This window comes from Aquila chrysaetos, chromosome 4 (genome assembly GCF_900496995.4).
Source record: "Aquila chrysaetos chrysaetos chromosome 4, bAquChr1.4, whole genome shotgun sequence".
NCBI lineage: Eukaryota > Metazoa > Chordata > Aves > Accipitriformes > Accipitridae > Aquila > Aquila chrysaetos.
The window spans coordinates 68,029,271-68,055,340 of NC_044007.1; the positions used below are offsets into that span (position 1 = coordinate 68,029,271).

Below are 26,070 nucleotides of genomic sequence, written 5' to 3' on the forward strand. Positions count from 1 at the left end.
GGTCATCCCTGGGAAAATAAAGGGACAGCTGGATATGTGCAGCAGCTATTTTTGGCTTCCGGAACAATCATTTTGGATTAGAGGAGGCTAGGTGCAAATTAAAGAGACCTATAGCTGTCTGAAATTTTTGAGGATGAATGACTCGTCAGTTAGCCCTAAGAAGGGTGAGCAGGAAGATGGAAGATAATCTGTTTTAGTAGAATGTGAGCTGCATTGTTGCCGGCATTTGCCCAAAAGAAACATTCAGACAACGTCGTGTTTACAGCAGCTGCTCTGCAGCCTGAACAATGAAAACACGGATTTCTCCTGGCACCCTGAAACCGAAGCAGGCCACGCTGAAGCTCCTGTGCGCAGATGAAAACTCCCAGCTATTATTTTCTGTTTATTTACCTTGCCAGTGGAAGGGACCGTGCCGGCCCCCCCTGGGGTGTTTTCCAGTCCGCCCCGCTGTGCCTGCGTGGGCAGAGGCCCCACGGCTCTCTCGCCACGGTGGCAAGCGGCCAGACTGCCTGCAAAAGCAACGCCGAACGCGTCTATCGCTCCAGAGAGCTCGCGGTGCCCGTGGCGAGAGCCAGGATTTCCAGCCCGCAGCGCTGAGCGGGACACGTCGTTTCCCGTAGCAGTGCTTCCCCAGGATGAGTGATAAGGAGGAGATTAAACTTGCAGTGTGATCCTGCTTCTGGCTGCTGGAGACTTTTGAAGGGACCGTGACGGTGGTCACTTACGAGCTAGGAGATTAAAAGTAGCTTCTCTTCTTTTTAACATGCAGAGCCACCACTCCGGTTACAGTGGGTGTGAGACCTGCCTGGTTACAGGAGGAGAGGATAAGAGCTCACTTGGACTTACTCCAGTCCAGCGATAGAGAGAAGTACGACGAAATCAAGCATTTCAAAAACGTAATTATGCCAGAGACAGTAAACTTTGCCCAAAGGACAAATTCTGCACCAAATTTTCAAACCCTGCCTGTTTATGTGCATTCAGGAACAATTTTACATCAAAGCAAATATTTTTTTTTTATGACGGCTGAGTCAGAAGGCAGCGGGATTTTCTCTGTAGAGAGCTGTACAGCTTTTTCTTTAGAGAAGCAAGGCCTTGCATGGTTGGCACAGAATGGAAACCAGGAGAGCTGCTGGAACAACAGTCGTAAGAAGTGGGATTTCTTGTCCAGATGAGTCTGATTGTGTTAAAAACTACCAAGAGGCTGTAGCAGAGCAGTGGGCTAAAATCTAAATTACTCCTTATAGCTTTCACAGGGCTACAGCAGGTAGCTCCTACCCTGATAGAGCGAAATTAAATTACGTGTTTCAGCTTCCAGGGCCACGAATAGAGCTCAATGAACTGCATTGTACAAAATCTCCCATGTTTCTTTTGGATGTATGAGTAACTAGGTTGGCACCTCCAAGCCATTAAGATCCCAAGGCTGCTCCATGGGCCATGTGTAAGGTCCTTTGCCCTTCTTTTGCAGCTTAGTCTCAGGTTTTGTATGACTGCAAAGACACTGCAGTTTGAGAAATCTCAATATGCTCTTTCCTTGAATAGGAATATCCACTAGCCAGTCTAGTTTCCTAATAACTAATGACCTTCTTATCTGGCTTACTTTCCTAAAACGAATTTTCAAACTTACCATTGTTTTTTCTTCTTCTGTTGATTTGCTCAGCCCTGTTCACGGGCCTGCAGGGTTACAAACCCTCTCTGATCATATGCTAATGAGTCATTAGTACTGACTGTCTGTTAATGTGAATAAATCACCCCTTCTTAGTCACTCTTTGTCCAAATAAAGAAGTCTATTCTGATAACAAAAATGTTACAACCAGCCAAGAATCAGTGAGATAAAATTAGAACAGCTCTTCCTCAGGGCTGCCAGGAGCAGGGCTCGGCTCGCTCTGCCTCTGCCTGGCTGCTCCTTGCTACCACTGCCCCTTTGTTTTTTCCCCTTGTTTTATTTAGGCATATGTGTTCACTTCACTACACTTTGAGTCTAAGATTGCATAATCGTGTTTCAGTCAGATTTTAACGTCTTTACGTGGCTAAGAACAAAAGGTCAACACTGTTACTAGCTGTGTAGCTTTACTGAAGTGCAACTTCACCATAAAATTGGCACAAGGTCATTTTGAGATATTTTTACACTTTTGTTAGCAAAGGGGAATTACCCATTCACTTCTGGACAAGGTTAAATAGCTGACGACAGCTACAGGTTAAATATTAAGCCATTGGTCCTTCATTTCAAGTGAGAAATTGCAGTTGTCTTCAAAAACACTTGGAAGTTCAGGCAGCATCTTGGAACTGGTACAAGGAAAGGCCACTTTTAATTAGCACAAAGGAACTGTACAAATTTTGAGCCAGACTCTGCTGTCTTGCACCTTCACACAACTTTGCAAGAGTAACAAAGGCCATATATTGCTGTTTGAAAAACTCAGCATATTTTTTTCAAGAGCAACCAGTGTTTGCTTGTGTTCTACTCAGCAGGTCTGAAGTTGCAATCAGATGAGATGGCTGAGCTGACTTCACAGCTTGCTATTGCTAAAAAATAATTGGGGTGGTCGGTTTTTTTTCTTCTGGGTTAATTTCTACCACTTTCATGAGCTCGGCTGCCTCCTTGAAAGGTCAGACAGTACTAAGTTAGCCCAGGGAAGAGCTGGGGACCAGTGGGGTAAAGAGGAAGAAGGAGGACACTGGTAACAAAAAGGAGGAGGACACTGGTAACAAAAAGGAGGAGGAGGAGAGGGAGAAGGCTTGCTCCTTTTAGCAGCCCTGAGCTGCTGGATCAGTTCAGCCTATTTGGTCTGACCGGACCCTGAGGTCCTACAGGAGATTTGCAGTAGCCCAAGGTCTCCACAGCTCAAGCATTTAGACCCGGATTTAATAAAATGTTTAGGCTCCTGGGTTTTTGCTAGACTTGTAACTTCCTTTTTGATTTGCTTTTCAAAGAGCTTGGTAACAGCTAAGATCTATACCTTATGGTGTTTGGGCATGTGGAATTATGATTATGGTGATAACTTTGAAAATCTGAACCGAGTTCAAGTCACCCGTTTGCTCACAGCTTGCAGTAATAGCTACCGCAGGGGGTAAAAAGCCGCCTTCATTTCAGACAGGGACTGTGTGCTTCTAGAGTGCATGATTTTGGCATTTTTTCTAAAATGTTACTGAATTTGGTATTCGTACTCTAAAATACACCAGCTCGTTGCATTTGGCCACCAGCCATTTCTCATCCCTTTTTATGGCCAGGACGTGCTTGCAGCTCAGTTTTCCCTCCTGGTTCTCCTCGCATGGCTTCCCAGGCTGCCTGAATTACGGCACATGATGCCTGAACTGCTAAACCTTTACCTGAGTAAAAACATATGCCCTTATTTACTATCCAACCACATTACCAGCCCTGGACTATAGTGTGCTGTGACTTAGTTCTTCAAATCTCCTTGGGGATGTGGTTCAGAGCAGAGGCATGAGACGCAGCCAGCATTTCTAAAGGTGGCCACGACCCACGTTCTGCATGCTGTGGGGCTTGAATGAGTAAGTCAGGCAGAAACAGAGGCTAAAAGGTGGCAGTCTGTAGCTGTGTAGAAATAGGGATTATTTTTTTTTAACTGCACTGAATACGTGAAGGCTCCTAATTCACAATGGTTCAAAGTCAAACCCACTACCTTATTACAATTGTGTTTAAAATTGCCTCGAGAAGGACTGGAAAAGCTTAAGTGTCCTAGGATGGCCAAGAGTCCATTTAAGAAGGTGAAAAGCCTCAGCTCATTCTTGTGGTCTCCCAAAACACATGTTGACTGTGTGAGCCCTTCTAGTTTCCTTTAGTTCAAACTAAAAAAGATGCTTTCCACACACCTCCTTCAACTTGCACCAAGATGAAGAGGGAACTTCCTAGAGAGGAGATGGCTGTGTAATGACCGGGTGCTTTTCCTGACTGCACCTCAAATTTGAGTTGCTCCTGAGGAGTACCTGGCTGTTCGCTGATGTGGTCAGGGCAGCAGTGGGTCGGGCAGTGCACTGGGAGAAAGGGCTGTGCTAAAGCTCGGATGTAGACAGGTTTCAGTGGTGTTGCAGGCTTCGTGCAGTGGGGAAAGAACCTAAAAACTCACTACTGTAATATTTTATAAGCGGTATCTACTGTTGCTTTGCTTCTGATAACGGGTACTTGGCTGTTAATGTAAAACTTCTATAAGGCCTCCCTTATATTGTATTTTATAGACGCCAGTACAAGTCTGATTAACAGTGACGGATGACTGAGGATGCAGTCCTCTTTCCAAACGGTGAGAGGTGTCCTGTAACATTTGCCGGCCACATTTGCCTAGGTTTGGGGGTGGTGATCACAGCTATGGGACTGCTTTTTCTTAAGTAATACCCTAATTAATTTAATAAGGCAAATGTTGTCCCAGCAGTGCAGCTTTACTGCGTAATGACTAATCTCTGTCACAGCAGGATGCCAAGAATGAGTTTCTCTGGGAAGCTGTGGGTATGCATAATGAGCAGCTATCCCTAATAAAGTCTTTTTAATCAGGAGTCTTTCTAAGTTCAACTGAGTTAAATGAGTTTGCACTTTGTAAACACAAGGGTCCAAGTCTCTGACTTGGGCAAAACACCACATCTGCTCTGAAGTCAGTGAACATTTAAATAAATTGATATCCTGGCTCTAAGAGTTAACTTTTATGCTCACACGTGTGACAGGAATGTCCATGTAACTCTATACTGCACCCAGTTAATGTATGTAGAGTATGTGATACTTCTTTTTGTGTATGCATTTCATTTTCCTGCTAACAACCTTTGACCACAAGTCACAGCCAAGGACTCTGTATCTGTCAGTACATTTCAACTGAATTTGAAAAAAAAAAAAGACAGATGTTTCAAAGATGCGAGTTTCCTGTACATTTGAAGAAAGCAGGTGAGAAAGGAGAGAGACCATATGTATGGGTAGTACTCCAGTACTTTTTTGAAGGACTAATTTTTAAGCAAATTTCCCATTTGCCCACTCTTGCTCTGTAGTTTCACGTCATGGGGTGCTCTCAGTGTGTACGAAAGGGATTCCTTTCAGTTTAAACTGAACTGGGACATCCTCTCCAGGACTGTCTTTAATGTACTTCAGTCACATATGGGCATATAGTCCACGAGACCAGGCAAGGGACGCTCAAAAATCCCTGAAATGTAGATAGCAGAGACCATGATGTTCTGTTCCTCTCTACAGACCTGATCCTATTAGTCTGCACTTGCTTGCTAATATAGACACGGCCATCAGCGCCCTCGCCTGAGGCACCCCATCCTGATTAACATCAAACAGGCTGTCAGGTGCTGTCTCAGTTCCCCAACTTCAGGAAAGCTTCAGCTGGAGTTCATACCTTATTAGATGCCGGGGAGCCTAGTCTTCCATCGGTGTGTCCCTGTTGATTGCACCTCAGCGGGGAGATCCCGCTGAAAGCAAGCAGGCCTCCTGAGGTCTGGGGTTCACAGGACTACCTGTTTAATAGAAGCAGCTCTGCTTCCAGTTTGGGATTTGTACAAGTATAACCGCTAGAAAAATCTGTCCCGGGAGTCTGGACCATTGCAATTATTCTTATGCATTAAAAATCACTTCAGCGACACATTTTGTGTTTTGGGAGGCTGTATTCCCTCAAGGATCTTCAATTGAATGTCACAGCATTATAATTAGACATGAGAATCAGTAAGTGAAAATGACAAGTTTGCCTTTGATGGCCATCCTGAGTGTCAAGGCCCATAACCTTTTAAAAATGTAGGCATAATACAGGTATAAAAGACTAATCTTTTATTCATAGGATCACCACCAAGGAAATGAATCTCTGCTTCTTAATATGACCATTGACTCGACAAGATTTTGCAGGCTTACCCCAAATTCAGGTGCATCTTTTCCTTATTTCTCTTGTTAAAGTGAACGTAAGTCTGCCTTGTGCTCCAGTAAGAATAATAACCTAAATTCCCAGTGCAGACAGACCTAGGAGAATAAGATATTCTTTTTCTTTGACTGTTTCTATGTTGACTACAGAGGTCAGAGCAACCTGTCATAAAAATTGGGATACTATTGTGGTTAAATCACTTTGTAAAAGAGGCTGGAAACATCTTCTTATGTTTTTTACTTTTTTTTTTTTACTATATATTTAATGGAGTAAGAAGATAAGTTCTTTTCATGCCAAAGATGCAAAGTAGATGTGCAGGATCAGTTAATAATTTCTGCATACTTCTAACACTATTTGCAAATACTGTCCCCCTAGAATTTCACACCAAACAGGTTTTGTAAAAATCTAAGCCTCTAAATTTCATCTCTTAGGTTTTTATCACACATGATGTGTCTGGCAGAGGGAAAGCCCATAGCCCACCCAGGGACATCACACTGACTCTGCAGTTGTACCGTGTAAGCACAGCAGCCACTGCTCCCACTTTGGCGTGGAAACATTCCAGTCTTCTCATGGAAATACAGCATAGAAAATCTATTTCTTCTGTTAAAAGGAGGGTTTTGCCTTTATTTTCTGGCTATGATAACATGATTCATTTTTTTCTCACATACTTGTCCAGTTAAAATTGTAATAATTACAAAGCCATGCCTGGCTTCTCTGGCTTTAGAGTTTCACAAAGCAAGTCACCACTGGGATGGGAAACCCAGGATGGTCTGTTGAAGAGCTGATAAAAAAAAGTCTAAGTTTGGTTACACATAGAGTCATAAAAGAAAAACAAAGGGAACCTCCCTGGGTTGTCTTCTGGGTTCCTTCTTCCAATGCTTCATGGCAAGCATAACCCTGAGGACTGTTTTAGTCGGCCAGATCTTTTTGCCTGAATTTTTGACCAAGTCTTCTGGATCTAGACCTCCTTCCTGTCATGCTATGTGAGAGTGTATATGAGAACTATAGCTGTGTGTCACCTAATATAATGTTCTGCCAGTGAGCAGCAAGGAAATCTGGGAGGAAATACTAGATAAGGCTCAGAGAAAAAATCATCATAGATTATAAACCTGTTTTTTGGGGCTTGCTGTAAAATCAGATGTGGGATGTTCAAGAGAGGGAAATTTAGCTCATGAATAGTATTTTAATTTTTCTATTTAAGCACAACCACCATCCATTTATTTAAATGTTTAAGAGAGAGAGAGAGAGAGAAATTATCTCCAGTTCCCCCATTCAAACTTTTCTTTCACCTGATCTGAAAGACCTTCAAGGGAAAATGGACTTAGAACTACTCTTTTGTGAAAGTGATAATTGATAAACTGGTCTGAATTTCACAGCTATTCTCAGGAGCTATCTGAATACTCTCTGAAAATGAAATAGGATCTTAAGGATATTTCTTGTAAAGGGATCACCTGAATTTTGTCACTGGAGTTATACTTGTAAAGAGATCACCTGAATTTTGTCACTGGAGTTATATGACCTAAATTGATTTGTTTGGCAAGGTGTTAGCTAACGTAGAATCATTTGTAATGTTGATATTTTTATCTTCACAAACCTACGTCAACCTACAATCCATGTAGCTTAAATTGTCACTGCAGCATAAATCAAAGGCATTAGTATAACCCTTTTGAGGATGGCATATATGTTAAATGTCTACACTCATACACTAGATTAAATCTCATAATTAGCAAGATGCAATAAGTTTTAAGAAATATGCTCACTGAGGAGGGTGCCCAGAAGCTTTTAAAAAATTATATTCCGTATTAATACGTTTAAAGACTGTCACTGCGAGCAAAAAAGCACAGATATAGAAGTTTAAAGGAAATCCTGTCCCTGCTCTGCCCTGTAACGACCAGCCTGTTCCCAGCACGGCCAGAACAGCCAACGTGCCTGAGGTGGCTGGTGATCGCGGGTGAGTGTCTCTGGCAGAAACCTGCAGCCGAAGGGGGATACTGGAGCCCCGCTCTTGATGTGAGGCGGGGACCCAAGTACTCCAATTACAAATCTGGCACGAGGACTACCGGTGGAGAAAAAACAGGGGAAAACAAGCAGCATTTGGCTGGTCGCTGAGGGATGCTCTTTGCAAGGAGATTCTCAAGTCTTATTGATGCCTTCATAAAGCTGATGTCTTTATAATGCTTCAGGAGTCTCAGAGGTTGTTGGGGAAATTGCCTTGCTTCCACTTTCAGGAACTGGTAATGCTGTATTCCTTGGCAAAAGGCTTTTTTTTTTTTTTTGAGCCCAAACAGATGCCCATTTGGGATCCCAGAGAATCACAATTCCTAATGCCTATCATTTCTATAGATTGCCAACTCTGTTTACCATTACAACCAGGACGGGAATTCCAGGGAGAAGGTTCAGATAGCGCCGAACAAGGGCTATAAGAAATTGCCAAAAGCCGTTCTGCAAGCATCTCACAAAGCACTAAAGGTCGGTGGTAGTAAGTGCCTTGCTGACTGCTGGCTGCAGGGCTCTCAGCTCTGCCTCTGTGCAACCTGGCTGTTTTCCACTTAGTTGCTGGTTTTTTTTATTTGGGCTTTTTTATTTTCTCGGGCTGGATTCTTTTCCAGGTTCTCTAAAATAATTTCTTTAAGCTAATCTGCTCTCTAAAATTGTATAGTGAAAGCAAATGAACATTACACTTAAAAATACCTTCACTGTTTTATTGCCATAACTCATTCTCACTGTATACTTTTTTGTTGGATATGAATTGTATACTTCATATAGAAAGCCGTGCTCTTCAGGAGAGGAAGCAATTTTCAACTACATATTCCTCATAAGAAAATATTAGAGTGATAACGGTTCCTATATTTAAATTGTGAAATAATTTGCACTGTGAGATTTAAAACCCCCCCACAACAATAACAAAGGCAGAACATTTCCAGAGAGTCTCTCCATTAACCTGTCTGTAAAACTGAGGGATGCTAACACTTGATGGTTATCTCAGGCTGGGTTGTATAGAACCTTGGTTAACAATAAGGAATAACAACAAACCTGAACACATGCGCTCTTAGTTTCCAATTCTCTCCATGGTGTAGAGGGTTGAATATTTGTAGTGGGACTCTCTTCCTTTCTCACATAGTTGCACCCAAAATACTCCAGAACAGAGTCTGGAACACGTAACACTTTGGAAACGGCGTTTGCCTTGCATGTCGTGGGCAGTGGGGTGCTACGGGCTCAATCCCAATCACACATCCTGCTAACTGTCTTCTGCTCCCAGGGTCCCAAAGTTTTCTCCTGTGTCTCTAGAGAACTGTTTTGGCTGCTTCATTCTTCCATCAAGTGCCTTGTGCTGTTTCTTACAAAGACGCAACATCTGTTTTAGATAATAATATTAAAAATGGATAAAGATACGGCGTTTGAAGTTCTTCTGGTTTTCCCGGTGTTAACAGTAGCAGATGGTGGAAATCAATTTGCTATTAATTTACTTTCATGTTAAACACTCAATATAATTAAGCAAAGTGTCATCTAAATTCTGATTACTTACTTTCAAGTTAAAATGATGTGTAAAACAGACTCCTAATTATCATGCTAATACCTGTGAAATGCTGTTTTCAGTTTCCGAGCTTCATAGGCTTTTTAGTATCAGACTTCAAAGCCTCCTGACAGGAATTGTGGGTAGGAAGGTCAGGACTTAAAGCTAGATTTGTTTAATATTATCCTTCATGTGGGAGCGCTCGTTTCAGTTGTTAATTCCCTTCGCTAAATTTCACACACGCAACAAAGCGTGACTATCGGTGTTATACTTGGGTACCATTTGCTCGACCTGCATGCATAAAGAAAAAGTGGTATTCTCCCTGATACTAATAGAAATTATCCAAGTGCATCTCAGGCATGATTTAAAACCTTAATACAGTACATATCTGTGCTTATATTCAGAAAAAAACTATTTGTGTTAGTATTAATTAAAACCAAATTAGAAGAACAGAAAAACAAATCTGACTGAGGAAAACATCATCATGCATGCCATTTGCTTTGTAATTGTGCACATACCTAATTACCCTTCCATAGAGATGAAACATCAGAAAGAACTCTCAAGCCCTTTTGCTTATTATCTGCTTTACTACAACATTTTTCCTCTATAAGCTATCACATCCAACCTTGTTTTCAATGTTTCAAGCTACTGACAATTCTTTCTTTCTTTTTTTTTTTCTTTTCCTCCTGGGGAAAAGTCTATTTAATCTTTTACAGACTAACCAGGAAAAATGTTCCAGATACTCACCCAGCCTTTTTTATTCCTGTGAGTCATCAAATACCTCCTATGTCTGCTGCTAGACTTCAAAATAGGATTATTATATGTGGCTTAGAGACAGCAAGCTGGATATAGGATTAGCCATTTTAGCTTGATCCTACCTGATAAACTGTAAAATAGTAGTGGGAGAAGAAACCTTTTTCCAAGTAATAATTTTCCACATAAGTAATGTCTCTTTAGAAATACAGTTGCTTCAAATAACAGGAGAAAATCGTAACAATTGCTGTGAGTGGGTGGGAGGATGATCCACGTAAAAATTCTTTCTCATTAAAATTTCTTGAACAGGTTTGAAAATCAGGCTCAGCTGAACAACAAGGAAGAAAATCAAGAAGCAGGGCAAAAATCAGCAAGGCTATCATCGTACTTCATTAGGAGAGAATACGTCTGCCTTCGTAGGATAGCGAAAAGCAACCTACAAGCAGAAGCTCTTTTCAACAAGGGGAAGAAATAAGGAGATCCACTTGCCAAGTTTTAAGAAAATTACCCATCTAGGGCTTTGACCAGCCTGTCAGTGGGAGGCCGAGGACAGCCTATGTAGACAGTACAAAAGCAGCTCTGGGAAAAATTTCTATAACATCTCATACAGTGTGGGGTAATTTGCTTTTATATAGCTGACAAAACTCAGGACTGGGACTCCTGATAGCCCTACGTTTAAAAAAGCAAAAGGACTTTGCTTCTACTTGGGAGATTAAATTAAGTTAAGTTTTGTCATTAGCACAGTTAGAAGCCCAGTTTACTGTGGTAAAAGGCATGCTGAAGGCTACCTCGCTCCCACCACACACCCTGTATATACTGCAGCTTATACAGGGGCCGCAGCAGCAGATGCAGGGCTCAGAGCACATCACGTTCAGGCATCTTCATTACCTCCTTCCAGGCCTTTATAAACGATGGTCAGCAAAACAAACCAAGTTTATTTTAAACCAAACTATACTCGAACAAAAATAAAACAACACCTGCACTTCTTAACTGCCACCAAAATGATTCGTATAAGGACAATGCTTTTTATTAGAGATGCTAAAATTAAATGTAAAAATATCTGCTGGGCTTAGGAATGGGACCAAAATACCTCTATGTCAGAGCAAGAAGCTTCCCGGTAGTGAAGACCAGTATCACATCTCTCATTTGCCTTTGCACGGCAGGGCATTTGCTCAAACAGATCAAACCGATCACAGCGCTCAAAGTCGAGGAGAACATCTGGGTCATAGGTATTACCTAAATGACGTAGAATGACTGAAATCAATGACTACTTGAAACCAAATGACGCTGAAAAGATGGATATGCTTTTGCGAGCTAGATGTGCTTGTGCAAATTTGCGTTACGTGTGAGAAGCTATATAGGCACTGAGATACAGTGGCCCTGCCTACCTAAGAGTGGTACTCAAATACCTGACCATGGAATACGAACTAGATGAAAATACAGCACATATTCTTCACCTGCAATGTCTGTCAATGAGATGGGAATGGAAGCAAATGTATGACATTGTGCTTTAATTGAAAACATAACTGTACTTGCCTTGAAGGAACTCTGTTGTTTACTAAATGTAGGAATATCACAACATCTCATGATAAAAGATGCCACTTCTGAAAATCTGTATCTTATTATGTGGCTGCTGAAAAAGAGAACAGTACAGAAAATAGTAACATTTCTGACAGATAAGAAGCATCCTCATTTATGAATGTTGTGTCTTGCCTGGTTATTATATTTGCTCTATGGGTTGAGGGGATTGATCAAAAAACTCAGGCAATACTTACTGCAGCAATTTAGGAAATAACAAAATGCCCCAACCCACTGTGCACCTCAGCTGCTGGTAACAGCTCTCTAGTGCAGAGCTGGCAGGACAGAAGTTGGGAGGGGACACAGCCAGGACAGCTGACCCAAAGTGGCCAACAGGGTATTCCATACCATGTGACGTCATGCCCAGTGTATAAACTGGGGGGAGTGGGGCTGGGAGGGGCAGATTGCTACTTGGGAACTGACTGGGCATTGGTCTATGAGTGGTGAGCAATTGCATTGTGCATCGTTTGGTTTGTATATTCCAATTCTTTTATTATTATTATTGTCATTTTATTATTATCATTATTAGTTTATTCCCTTCTGTTCTATTAAACTGTCTTTATCACAAGGCACAAGTTTTACTTTTTTTTTCTCAATTCCCTCCCCCATCCCACTGGGTGGGGGGCAGTGAGTGAGCGGCTGCGTGGTGCTTAGTTACCAGCAGGGTTAAACCATGACATGTGCTTGTAAGAATCAAGATAGGACTTAAAGTAACTGGAAAGAAAGGAAAGAAAGGGAACTACTATATGAGAAAATACTGACAAAAAGACAAATGATAACCCTATGCTGTTTATTTGAACAAATCAATAGGCTGTTCACACAAATAACTTCCTTAAAAATGTAGGTCGATGTTTTCACTTGGAAGTGAACAGTGATGTGAAATAATGGTTAAACCCCCATTAGTCATTTTTTGTTTATTAAAACTTCTTCCAACATATTGTCAAATTGCATCTAATGATCTCTTTTGAAAAAAGGAATAGTTCTGGACAAAGGGAAATAACAATATGTGGAATAATAGTGATGCAGAAAATAGACAAAACCCAGGTATTTTACAAAAATACATGAAGATTAACTATTTTTAGTGTCTGGAAAGGTTTGGATGCAATTATCTGTGATAAAATAGGTAAGGTAGATCCTGTTTGTATGCCATAAAAGCAAAACCAAAAAAACCCCAACAGCAAGGAAAAACACTGCCCAAGAGGCCTCCGATCCTTTTTTCAATTTCATAAACGCCCACCTAAAATTTATTCCATTTGTTTTTAAACTGCAGCACTGAAAAAGGCAGATCAAATTTCCAACATTCAGAAGAGGATTTTTATAATGTAATATGGCTACAACAAGATAGCAAAATTGATTTATGTCATAGTTTACCAGGAATATCGAACACTTACAAAAGCAAAGAATAAAACCACTTTCTTTCTCACAGTCCAGAGGCAAAGCCTCAGAAGATGTAAACAATCAAAGATTTGCTCCAATGGAAGTATAACAATTTATATCAGCCCAGGACAACTCCTGTAATTCTTTGCATGTCTAGAGAGACATTAGGTTTATTTTAGGAATTCTCTGCATCATGAATTGATTAAATAAAGGAAAATAAAATTTTCCTGTATGTGATGGAAATAGCAAGAAGGAAAACATATTCTCTTCACAGATCTCAGAAAAAGAAAAAAAAAGGATCACGTTTAAAAAAAAAGATCATGTTTAAAACATTTTCTTAGCATTTTCTAGAGCATCACCCTCTTTCACACAGTACAAAAAGATCTGTGTTTACATCCTAACAGATGTTACATATACAGAAGGGGATCAGAAAATATTTTTTAGATACAAATTTTGATACAGAAAGTGACAAACGTACAAGATAGAAATCATAATAACTCTTACATATCCTAAAGCTGATCACTACCTCATGCCATAATTTTTTATTCACATCGATGCCTTTTATCGGGAGAAATTGGAAAAGGTTGTGATAACAATTCTATTGGTATACATCTGGCAAAAATATACCTAAGCATGAGAGAATTATTACAGATTATATCATTCAAATACGACCAGAAGCTGCCTCTATGGTTTTAGAGCTTACCTGCTAATATTTTAGTTGGTTTTGTACAGTATTATAAAGTAAGAATGTTGGGTTTATTATAATTAAGTTAGTCATTCCTTCTACTAAAACCTCTATAAAGATGACTAATGCTTGATGCAGTTGGATGCAGGCTGAAATGAAGTCCAAGTAAATAACACAATTTTTTTTTTTTTGGCTCCAACATGAACGCGCCAGCTTCTTTTTCAGCTTTCCTCGAGGCTAAAGGTTTATCCTTTTTTTTACCATCCTTATTATTATGCCCTGGTGTTCAAAAGGTAGAACCGTGCTAGGGGTAACAACACCATCTATTAAGCTCATGGCGTGGGCAGACTGTTCCAGACCACCCCGGGGCTCGTGCTTTTTCCTGGTACCCACCTGAGGTTGTCCTACCGCAGTGACCTTGGGTTTGCTGCAGGATTAGGGAGCACTCTCTCACTGGAGACCCGGGCTGGAAAAACTTCTCATTAAGAATAAAGTTCTGCCATCTGTCACAAGCCTCATGTAAGCAACTGAACCAAAACGTCTTGGCTTCCCTTGATCCTGAGCGCTTCCAGTACAAGTCAGGTAATGACTAATGACGGTCAAAAAAACCAGGCGAAAGGCCATTGAAAACAGAATAATTTAAAGCCGTTCTCACAAAGTGCTAAACAAGAAGCAGAAAACTGGGTGTGTAGAAGTCACCTCAGCAGCTCCCCTTTTTCTTGCTTGCTGATAGATGTTTCTGGGTGATTTGGTAGCATTTATCAAGCACACGTACTGTACCACAAATAGTCTGGGAATGATAAACCGCTCCCCGGCTCAGTACAGCTGGTTTCTGTATGAGGCATCTATGCAACTCTCCAGCGCAGATCGGTCAACTTCTATAGCACTCTTTTTTTTATTATTATTAATAGTATAAACACAACTAATTTACACAATTTAAGGAACACGCTATAGTTTGAGAAATGTAAATGCAGTGCAAACGCACTGAGGTGGGTGACAGAGTCTTTCAGCCCCCGGTACTTGGTTTCTACGCCGTCTCACCAGTGTCTCGAAGTCTTTCTATGGGCTGCCTCTCGGGGCTGTGAGGTGGGAAGTGAGCTAAAGGTGCGGGGGACGGCAGGCTGAGGGAGCAGGGTTACAGCAGCTGGCACCGGGGCAGGGAAAAGGCAGAGGAGGTTGTTCTGCACCGGGGAGGAGGTGAGGTGAAAGGGGAGAGGGACGGAGCAGGGTTCCTTATGGATATCAACAACAAATGGCTTAATAAAAGAGCAGGTTTTGTAAGATATGAAGAGGAATATAGATAGTGAGTACATCTTACATCCCTTCAGATGCTGGGCACCCTGCGTCCATGCAGCAGCAGATGGAGCCCAGATGGATTTTCCCAAGGGATGCTGCGCAGAGCAGATCCTGTCCATGGAGAGATGCTCTCCCCCTTTTGATCATTTGAGCTACTACGGGATTTCCTCACAAGAAAACAACTCTCTTCCTAAAGGACCTTCGCGTGAGAACTTCTTGCTGCACGGTTAGATAAAAGCGAGGCCACGCAGGAGGCGAAATCGCCGGTACGGCGTGGGAGCTGCCCGCGGGTGTCTCCGTGACCGCGATGGGGCTGAGGTGACCCCGCGGCCAGGGGACCTGTGCAGCCCGGCACATCCCGAGGGCCCCGTGGGGCGAGCAGCCCGGCACCCACCTGCGCCCACTCGGGTAACGGCGAGGGACGGGCAGTGCTCTCCCGGGCAGGAGCACTGCACTCCACCCCGTGATCTGCACACAATCGACCTTTCTCAATGGTCTTACAAGTTTTGGATTATCTGAGTAGGCTCTCCAGCTAACAGATAGTTTCCCAACAGGCTGGAAGGTTATCTCTGTCATAGCACCCACCAGTGCAGCTCAGGCTGGCGTGGGGCAGCGAGCTCCCACGCAGCGGCCGCACATGCTAACGAACGGGCTGCTCAAGGCCTATGTACAAGGCCCAGTAGAGCAGACATGTTCAGGATCACTAGCTCCTTGAATACAATATCTTCTGCAAGGTGCCCAGTGCGGAGGTTAAGGCAACAGGGAAGTGAATGGGAGAGGGGAAAAGGAGAGGAGAAGGAGAAATAAACTTTTGTAGAAGGTAAGGACAGACTAGGAACAGGGAAAAGATCATAGAATATCTCAAGTTGGAAAGGACCCATAAGGATCATCGAGTCCAACTCCCTGATCCTCGCAGGACTGCCTAACACTAAACCATATGACTAAGAGCGTTGTCCAGATGGTCCTTGAACTCTGACATGCTTGGTGCCACGACCACTTCCCTGGGAATCCTGTTCCAGTGACCGACCACACTCTCAGTGAAGAACCTTTTCCTAATGTCCAATCTGAACTTCCCCTGATGCAGCTTCATTCCATTTCCTCGTGTCCTATTGCTGGTCACCAGAGAGAGGAGATCAACACCTTCCCCTTCGCTGCCCGCCTTGAGGGGGTTGTAGGCTGCAATGAGGTCGCCCCTCGGCCTTCTCTTCTCCTAGCTGAACAAACCAAGTGACCTCAGCTGCTCCTTGGAAGTCTTGCCCTCAAGGCCTCTCACCATCTTGGTCGTGCTCCTCTGGACACACTCTAGTAGTTTGATGTCCTTCTTATATTGAGGCACCCAAAACTGCACACAGTACTTGAGGTGGGACCGCACCAGTGCAGTATCGAGTGGGGCAATCACCTCCCTCGACCGGCTAGCTAGGCTGTGCTTGATGCGCCCCAGGACACGGTTGGCCCTTTTGGCTGCCAGGGCACACTGTTGACTTATATTCAATTTGCCATCAACCCAAACCCCCAGATGTCTTCCTGCGGGGCTGATTTCCAGCCTCTTGTTCCCCAATTTGTATGTATAACCAGGATTATGCCATCCCAGGTGGAGAATCTGGCACTTGCTCTTGTTAAATTTTATACAGTTAGTGACTGCCCAGCTCTCTAGACTATCCAGATCTCTCTGTAAGGCCTCTCTACCCTTGAGGGAGTCCACAGCTCATCCTAGTTTAGTATCATCGGCAAACTTACTTAATGTACATTCGATTCCTGCGTCCAGATCATTTATTATTAACATTAAAGAGCACTGGCCCTGAAATTGAGCCCTGGGGAACCCCACTGGTGACTGGGCGCCAGCCTGATGTAACCCCATTTACAAGAAGCCTTTGAGCCTGACCCGTCAGCCAATTGTTCACCTATCGTATTATGGACTTGTCTAGCTGTGTGCTGGACATCTTGTCCAGACGGAGTAGCAGAGCTGAACAGACTCAGAATTCAATGGCTGTAGAAAATACAATCAGCTGTTAGAGCAACTATGGGACTCATGCAATGGTTTAGGCTGGATGGGATCTCTGAAGGTCCAACTCCTGCTATTGAAAGAAACGCTACTGAAAGAAAGGATAAATCGCAAAACCAGGAAAACATTTCATAAAGGAGGTGACAGAGGCAGCAAACGGATGCGGCAGTTCATACAGCGGTTTGCGCAGAAGGCCGCGTAGCGACTCTGCTCTGAACAGCTTCCACGTCTTCAGCAACGGCAGTGATGCACTGCGGGGCACGGTCCCACGGTGGAGCGATTTCACTGTAACAGAACCACAGAGTCACAGAAGGGCTGAGGTTGGAAGGGACCTCTGGAGGTCATTGTGTCCAACCCCGCTGCTCAAGCAAGGCCAGAGGCCTCCACCCAGAGAGAGCTCCAGGAGGATGCAGCTCTCCACGTCTTGGGCTGTAGGGAATGCCTCTCGTGGAGGCTGGGGCAGCGGGACATGGTCTTCTAGCCTGTAGGAGATGTGTGCTCATTGATGATCTGTGTCACCAAGTTAAGGAGCTGCAGGAGGAGGTCTGTGCGGTATCAGAGATGACGAGAAAGAGAGGGACTAGATCTTCTCTGAGACTCTGCAGCTTCAAGAGCCTGAAGTAAGAGACTGGAATAGAGCGGGTGGATGCAGGTTTGTTCACCCGTAGAAGGTGGTCTGAAGCAAAAGAAAAGTTTTGCTGTTGCTGATTACATGGATGATGGATTTTTTGGATGGAAGAAATGGGAGAACTGGGGAAGGAACTATGAGGAATGTTGCAGTTTACCTTGCCAGTATTCCTTGGTGAAATGACAATTTTTCATGCACTCAAAATGAGGCAAAAACATCAGCCTAGCCTTGTGTAAGTTTAGTTTTGCTGACAGTTAATGCAGCATGAAAGGTAAACATCTACTCTCTAAGTATTAGTACTGCTGACTGTGCAGAAGTTTGCGTTTCATGAGTGAATTTCAGCGTGCACTGCAGGCTTTTGGTATATGCTCCTTCCCCTTGGTTCTTTCATGCAGAGCTATTTGCAGAATGTCCTGTAAGGCTCACTAATGCAGAGATTGCTTTTGCCCTCATTCCCTAGCCATCCCTGCTTCGGTATTTTACTTCTTTGTATGGTTATATTTATGACTGGAAATGTGAAGAAAAATGAAACAAAATAACTTGCCTCAAAACGCATTAGCATGTGAGAGTTAAAACTCAGGTGCTTGGAAATGCCAACTTGAGTTACATCATATGTGATTGTCCAAATGATTAAACTGATGCAGCTTCCGCTGTTTCTATAAAACATTCTTTCCTATTTTCCCCATTTCATGGTGTTTTCCTGATGCAAACTCATTTTCTTTTTTTCTATTTCATCCAGTGAGTCAAATTAACTATGTCACAGATTAAGCTAAATGACATAGGCATGGATCCTCAGAAACATTTAGGCCATCAAATAGAAATCAGGTTTCTAAGTCATGTTGGTGATTTGGACCTTGGTCTTAACATTTCTCTTCACCTCTTTGACAAACCAGGCAGGTTTAATCTCGTATGGTGGCTTACTCCATTTGCGAGGTAGGAAACAATAATGGCAAAATAATGATCTATACCTTTGTTTAATGACTATTTCTGATACTTTGGGGTCTATTGTGTGGCTGCTTGCTGTTTATTTTGGTTGCTTTAGCTGTATATTTTCAGACGTGAAAAGTACCTGTGTCATCTTGTAAATAAAGTAACTTGGCATAATGAATGAACAATGTAGATATGAAATTTATTGATGGATGGCTTATTATTTTAAGTATCAAAATATTTACTCCATGTGCAAAGAGTATGTTTTTTTGAATTATTATGCATAAGAAGGAGGCTGAACTCCAGCTTTAGGTCCAAAGCAGAGCTCACTACCTTAAACCAGAAGATGTATCAAAAGTTCCCATTCAGTACACTGCAGTTTCCTGTATCTGGTATACTTTGACTGATTTACCATTGGGATTTTTTTTTCCCCATGTTCAGTCAATATTTTTCTCTCCTAAATCTCTTTCCCATCAACTATTATTCAGTCTTCTATCTCTGTAAGAAACACCTTTTTTGTTAACAACATTTTCTTAATGCTAGTGCGGTATGAAGTCTTCTGAGCCACTTGTTTAAGCTGAGCCACATTAAATAGAAAGCACTTTTTCTCCCCTTCAAAATATAATTATTTCCCCTCTGTCACCCATGGTATCTGTCCAGGCTGCGTCCCGCTGCGGGCAACAGAGAGGAAAAATATGAGTCACCTGCGATGCCAACTCCAACTTGAATGGCACAGGGCACTTCATGGCCACTGCGGTGGGACAGGTTCAAGCCTTTCTTACAAATTCATCTGTAATGGGTGGTAAAGCAGTTCATTAAATTTTCCAAATAAATTATTGCCTACTACAGAAACTTTGTACACCAATATGCACCAATATTCACATTAAAAAAAAAAGAACAAAAAAGTAATTTTAAAAAGGAAACTGTATTTTGACAGAAATTAGGGAGTTGTTTGTTACCTTTCTATCCTGGTTTCAGCTGGGATAGAGTTAATTTTCTTCCTAGTAGCTGGTATAATGTGTTTTGGATTTAGTATGAGAATAATGTTGATAACACACTGATGTTCTCAGTTGTTGCTAGGCAGCATTTACACTAAGTCAAGGACTTTTCAGCTTCTCATGCCCAGCCAGCAAGAAGGCTGGAGGGGCACAAGAAGCTGGGACACAGCCAGGGCAGCTGACCCAAACTGGTCAAAGGGGTATTCCACACCATGTGATATCATGCCCAGTATATAAACTGGGGGGAGTGGGGCTGGGAGGGATTGCTGCTCGGGAACTAACTGGGTGTCAGTTGGCGGGTGGTGAGCAATTGCATTGTGCATCACTTGTATATTCTAATTATGTTGTTGTTATTATTATTATTACTACCACCATTATTATTATTTTCTTTGTTTTCTGTCCTAGTAAACTGCCTTTATCTCAACCCATGAGTTTAACTTTTTTTTTCCTTTCCCTCATCCCACTGGGTGGGGGGAACAAGTGAGCGGCTGAGTGGTGCTTAGTTGCTGGCTGGGGTTAAACCACGATGCTTTCCTAGGAAACAAAGTTTTACCCAAGAGGAGCTGGCTGCTGTATGACCATTGGATACCCTGTGCCGTATTCCCCTCTCCCCTGCAGCTCTGAGGCTCAGCAGATGTTTGTCTTTGCACACTTTGCACCGGGAATGGGGATTTCGTCATACAAACCTGTAATGCTGTTTGTATTTCCTCCTAACTGAAACTCGTGACAGCTCCAGACCGCTGGGCTAGAAGGTTAGCACTTCTTTTCTTACCTGTGCTCACCAAGGTACTGGGTGTAAGACAGTGTCAAGCAGCAAGGAAGAGTGACATTACCATACAGATTAAAAAAGTCTGCCAGCTCCTGGTGTCAGTAACCGGATCCCTCATCAAATGCCGGGAATCTCTTTGACCACCAAAGCCTTTGGATCAGGCTTATCCTTCTGGAAATTACTAAATATCATGTTAACTTGTGCAACAACAGTTCAGGGTCAAACCCATTACAAATATATGGATAGTGGATGTGGTTGCATGCAAATACATATGTGTGTGTACAAATAAGACGACCTATTGATATTAATTCAATATGTTTAGTTTTAAATGAGCATGAAGAGATGCGTCAGGAAAATATTACAGAATTTATTTTTTGTCTTTTAAGAGGTTCTTCTATAGTGTGGAACAATATCCTATCCAAGTCATACAAGAACTGCTAGAACTGCTGCTAATACAGAATTGAAGTGTAAAATATGATTTTAACTGTTCAAGATTACATTTCTGAGGTCTCATGTGTGTATGTGTACGCCCTCTGGAATGCATGCCTATTATCATGTCTCCCTTTAGAGCTTCTGCTTCAAAAACACAATGCATAATCAGTTTGATTATGTGACAAGCTGTTTCATCCTTTCATCCTTTTTTTTTGTTGTTTCCCAAGCAGTTTTCTAGGTCATGTTTGCATTAGGTCTTCCTTTAAAAAAAAAAAAAAGAAAATCAGAGAGATTTTCTGTGGAATTTCTTTCAGCCAGCAATTACAGTCATTGTTTGGAGAGCTAATTTTGATGGTATTTATAAATAATTAGTTTATTTTTTCTTTGGAAAATCAGAAATCCATTTAGGCAGTGGGAATATAAGCCATTCATAGAATACTTAAAATACAGCCTTCAAGAAAAATGGAAATAGCTATGGTCAAGATTAGTTCAGTTCAAATTTTTTCACCAGCATCATTCAACTTTGCAGTCTTCAGTGAGGTGAATTAAAGGAGAAATTGTCTCTAAAAACTTATTCTAAACATTTTAAATTAAATCTATTCATGTGACAATATCTGCTCTTTTTATCTTGAGAAATGTATTTGAAAAGGATGCCACAGGCTTACATTATGCTCAAGATACACTGGAAATCTTAACTTTTATTGAACACAGGACCAGCAGTTCCAGAATCAATCAGTGGCAGTTAAAAACTAGTCTGACACTGAATTTTAGACTGAACAGACCCATTCAGTAACTTTAGGTCATCCCTTCTGGTAGCGTACTGGTAGTTGCAGGGTCAAGGGAAAGAAATCCCAGCAAACCCATGAGGTAGCATTCCTCATGCACTGAAACACTTTCTGAAGCAGGTCCCACAACTGGCAAACAGGGAGAGGCTGGATTTGTACTCAAGATGTTGAAGGCAATGGCGTTGTTCCTAGCTGTTGTCTGGGTATCCTCTGCGAAGCTGGCAAATAATTTAAACTCATCTTTACGGTTTTGGTCACTATTGTTTATTATTTATTTTCTCAGTGCTCCAGCTCTGATCCTTCAGGTGAAACCCTGGCCCCGCAGAAGCCGTCAGGAGTGTCCCCGTGCTGGAATATGATTTCCAAAAGTTTTAAATGCTCGCAGTCCCAGCTGGAGGCAACGGGTGCTGCGGGTGGTTAGCCCCTCTCCCAAACGCCGTCCTGTGTCTTCCACATTGGGCGCTTCATCGCTGAAGAACTATGGCACTTTTGTTATGAATTCTGGTCCTAGAAGGAAATTGTCACTCAGAAAATGAATATAATACCCCTCTGCCTGACAGTGACATTATAAAGAAAAATATAATTCATACATTTTTCTGAGACATTCAGGTACTGTGGCAGTGGGAGTCACAAAAAAAAAAAAAAAAAGGCTATGAGGAAAAGGATAATTCTGTGCTAAGAATACCGTACAGCGAATTAGGCCTAGGGCCATGATATAACTAATGTGGAGAAGTTGAAATACTGCATAGCTGCCTCGTTCACCAGGCACTATTCATCCAGGTTGCTACTGGAGGCAAGCAACCTACAGTAAAAATAGCAGGCAGTAATTTGAGTATGAAGTAACTTCATTAATGACTACTTCATAAGGCGTGTATACAATGAAGACAAATAAAGACAGGCTAAGTTCAACAAATACAAGAAGAACAAAGCCCCCAACCTTTAAGTACTTTGCTAATTTAACAACTTTTAAACATTCTTCTGTAGAATTAAACTGCACATAATTAAACTTTAAACCTAAGATATGATCGTTGCTTTTCATGGTATGCAGAATGACCCGTGTCTAATAATACATATTCCTTTACACCAAGACCCCACCCAATAAAGAAAAGCCTAAAACTTTTCTTTAACCTATCAAAGAGCAGATTTCTTCTCAACATGCATTCAATTAACAATATGTGCAATATATATCCAACACTGTATTTTCCTCATAAAACCAGAAAAGAAGATGAGGCTAAAAAATGCTATATAATAGGTTGGAAACATTCTGCAGGAAGTGGAAACATTTGCAACATTATTGTATTTTCACATCATTATTTGGACATAATTAGATAAATATATAGCATTTCTCATTTTTTGACTAGTGTTGTATTTTCTCAGTCTCTACCTAAAAGCTTGTGGGCATAACTGAGTTCGGTAGGGAGCACAGGAAGATCGCTAAGCCACCTCTGCCTGCCAAACCTGACTTGAAGACTTGAGTTTACCATCAAAATTACTATTTTGCTATTGGAATAAGAGAAATTATTCCAATATCTAACTGGTGAATTTATTTTAAGCTAAAGAAACCTTTTGTCAGTATGAATAATATCTCCCTTATGGGAATTTGTTGATGTAACTCCATTGGCAGAACCAAACTGGGACACATAAAAGATGTGAACAAGGCTACAGAGTGACTTCTGAAGTCTGCTTAGGCACTATCACAACCTTCTCTGATGTTCAGTGAATTGAGTTCTTCTTGTGCCTCAAAAATTACACCAAAGGGGGAAAAAAGAGGATGATTATTTTTACATATATTTCTGAAAAGTGAAGAAGTTATTTTCTGGGGAGATGAAGGAAAACAGCAAGGACAGATTTGAATTCAGTAAGGACACTAGCCATGAACGAAGACTGGCAGTTGGTGACTAGCCCAGAGTATGTCCTCTCCCATCCTTGGAACATCACTGACCACCACCGTTACTTCCTTATAATGTACGTGTTCCTAAAAGGCATATTAATTCTGTCATAATTATCCAATATTCTAAATTTCTCATACACTGCCCTCCAGGTATTTCCATTTTTCAGACTTAAGAGAAGATCCTGTAACGTCAGAACTCAGAAAAAAACTTTCTTGGGTTAGACCAAAGGCCCAGCATCCCATGTGAGAGAGGACTTGGTCAGACATAATACTTACAAAAAGTGTGTAAGAAACTGGTCTTGTCTAGGCTGATCTGTCTGGATACATACCCAGCTTCCCATGCTTTTTGGCCATACCGCTGTGGTCCTGTTACAGCATTCCCCATGGCACTTTCAAGTCCATATTCTGTGTTGATTTATCCCAGTTCTCTCGGTGTTGGGAGGAGTCGGCGTGGCACGGGGGTGACAGTGCCAGACCTTCGTGGTAGAAAGGAGGCAATCACTGGCAATACCTGGCGCTAGCAGCGCTCCGCGATGTGCTCCCTCAAGTTGCCTGGGAAAGCACCATTCCCGAGGCGGTGGCCCAAGGCTGCGAGGCCCAGCCTCACAAAACCCTGCAGCATGGGGCTACAGTGCCCTCACACCCTCAGGCATGATGTGCACCTCCAAATCTCTACAACACAAGCAGCGCCCAGGGCCCTCCTCTTTACAGGACATCATCATCAGCAGGTTATCTATCAGATGAGTAAACTTCTCGCGTCATAGAGGAATCCCCCACCCAAATCCATCTTGGAAAAGCCTACACTGATGCCCACAATCACAGTCAGAGCCAGCTTCGTTCCCACAGCAACAAATGCAACTCCTATAACATGCCCCAGCTTTTTGGCAGCGCCCGACCTCCTCCCGCCGGACTCCGACCCTGGCAGGGCACACTGAGTGAGGGGGTTGCTGCGCAACCTGACTGCTGTGCAGCCATCCTCCATCCTCCGGGACAGCACTCCTCAGTTAAAGCATGCTTTGATGACTGGATCCGTGCATTTTTGTGCAAGGAGTCATTTGTTCCCTTAGCAGCTAACATTTCTGGCTGTATCTTGTATGTGATCAGGCAGAGTTTCCTTCCTCTCATACCCACTGGAAAAAGACGTGCCAAGCTGCAATATTTTTGTGTCAGGTTACAGCGCTGCCAACAGCCAGCATTCATGAACGTGCAGGCACACGGGGAGATAAAGGCCAGGCAGGAGTGATTTAGGGTCTGAAGTGTTGCCTGTGCTACACAGAGTGCTTCCCCTGGATGCCTGCTTGCTTTCTGCTGCTTCTCTTCCTGCACACCCCGCCCCATTCCCTGCACAGTCACGTAGAGCTGTCTTCTCCCTCTACCCAAGGCTTTCCAGCTTTTCAGTTCAGCTTCGATTATTTCATGATATTCCAGGTGTGATTTGGGGGCAGGAAGCACCGGACAGCTGTAGATAGTCACATCTCTGTTTCCTCTCCCTTTCCACACTTTCTGTTGTAGAGCAGTCCAGTTATACTTCAGCCTGGCGTCTGCTCCAGGGCCTTCTGCACATGTAGGGTAGAGTGTTTGGAGGCAGAGTGGATGTCTCGAAGGTCCCGCTGAGACTCCTACACAGCCTGCGGGGTAGCAGGTTGCATCTGTAGCCACTGGGAATTGGCAAAATCCTTTAGCTTGTGAAGCCAAATGGCTGAAACAGTTCACAGCACATCCATACAGCGTAATACCCTCTCATGATCCCATTTCTTTAGGCCAGTAACTATGCAAGTAAAACTAGACTACTACTGTAGCATGTATCTTTCTTGACTTGAATTTCTTGGTTAGGGAGGGCAATAAATATATCAATAAATAAAAAAATAAAAATTTAACAGATGTAATTCTCTAATCTGCTATGATCTCATCTTTTGTCTTGAAAAATAGAGGTACTCGGACATATCCAGATCACCCCACTGGGGGCCCTGGCCATTGCTCAGTTGCAAATTGCCATGATTTCTATGACAGTTCAGGACCTCGGTGATAAACCGTAATATTAAACACGGCCTGAACTCAGTGACTTAAGAATGATTCTTTATCAGAGGGAAGCTTTACAGGTGGTGGAACCAGATCAGAAATGGATAGTAGGACCACGATCTCTGACACTCAGGCACATGTGGAATCAACTTCTATGTACAAAAAAAAAACCTAGAAAAGCTTAGAACTTTTTAAACCTTTTGAGTGTTTGACAAAAGCCGCGATACAGATTAAAACTGTCCCCCTAGAAAAAAGAAAAAAACAAACCCAAACCCCAAACTAATTTCGGTTTCACTGCTTTCGATGCCCTCTTTTCAAGCTCCTCCACCGGCGCGGGCGTTCTGCGCCGGCGAGGCCCGGCCGGCGGGGCTCCCTCACACCAAACCCCGAACCGGGCTCTCCCCACAGCCACCCAGAACTTAGGTTAGCTCTCCCTCACCCCACGGCCAGACCAAGCCGGGGCCGCACGGCCAAACCGAGCCGGTCGGGGCCGCTCCTCGCCTCACAGGCGCCCGCCATCGCCGTCGCTGCCGCCCGCCCCAACGGCCGTGGGCACGCCCCGCCCCTCGC

General features: G+C 42.7%; 2 long non-coding RNA genes across 3 annotated transcripts in view; one reads left to right on the forward strand and one right to left on the reverse strand.

Annotated features, from left to right (window-relative positions):
• LOC115340187 overlaps positions 1–21,973 on the forward strand; it is a 47,836-nt gene extending 25,863 nt beyond the window's left edge. Inside the window, exon 3 of the long non-coding RNA XR_003922958.2 lies at positions 21,874–21,973. This is a non-coding gene — a long non-coding RNA (uncharacterized LOC115340187). The remainder of the gene's footprint in view (positions 1–21,873) is intronic.
• LOC115340188 lies at positions 20,721–26,034 on the reverse strand. Of its 2 annotated transcripts, none has more exons than XR_003922959.2 (2): positions 25,940–26,034; positions 20,721–22,097 (listed from the first exon to the last, which is right to left on the reverse strand). It is a non-coding gene; the product is annotated as an uncharacterized LOC115340188 (long non-coding RNA). The 2 variants fall into 2 exon arrangements; XR_003922960.2 differs by lacking the exon at positions 25,940–26,034 and adding an exon at positions 23,811–25,932.
• Between the last annotated feature and the right edge of the window lie 36 nt (positions 26,035–26,070).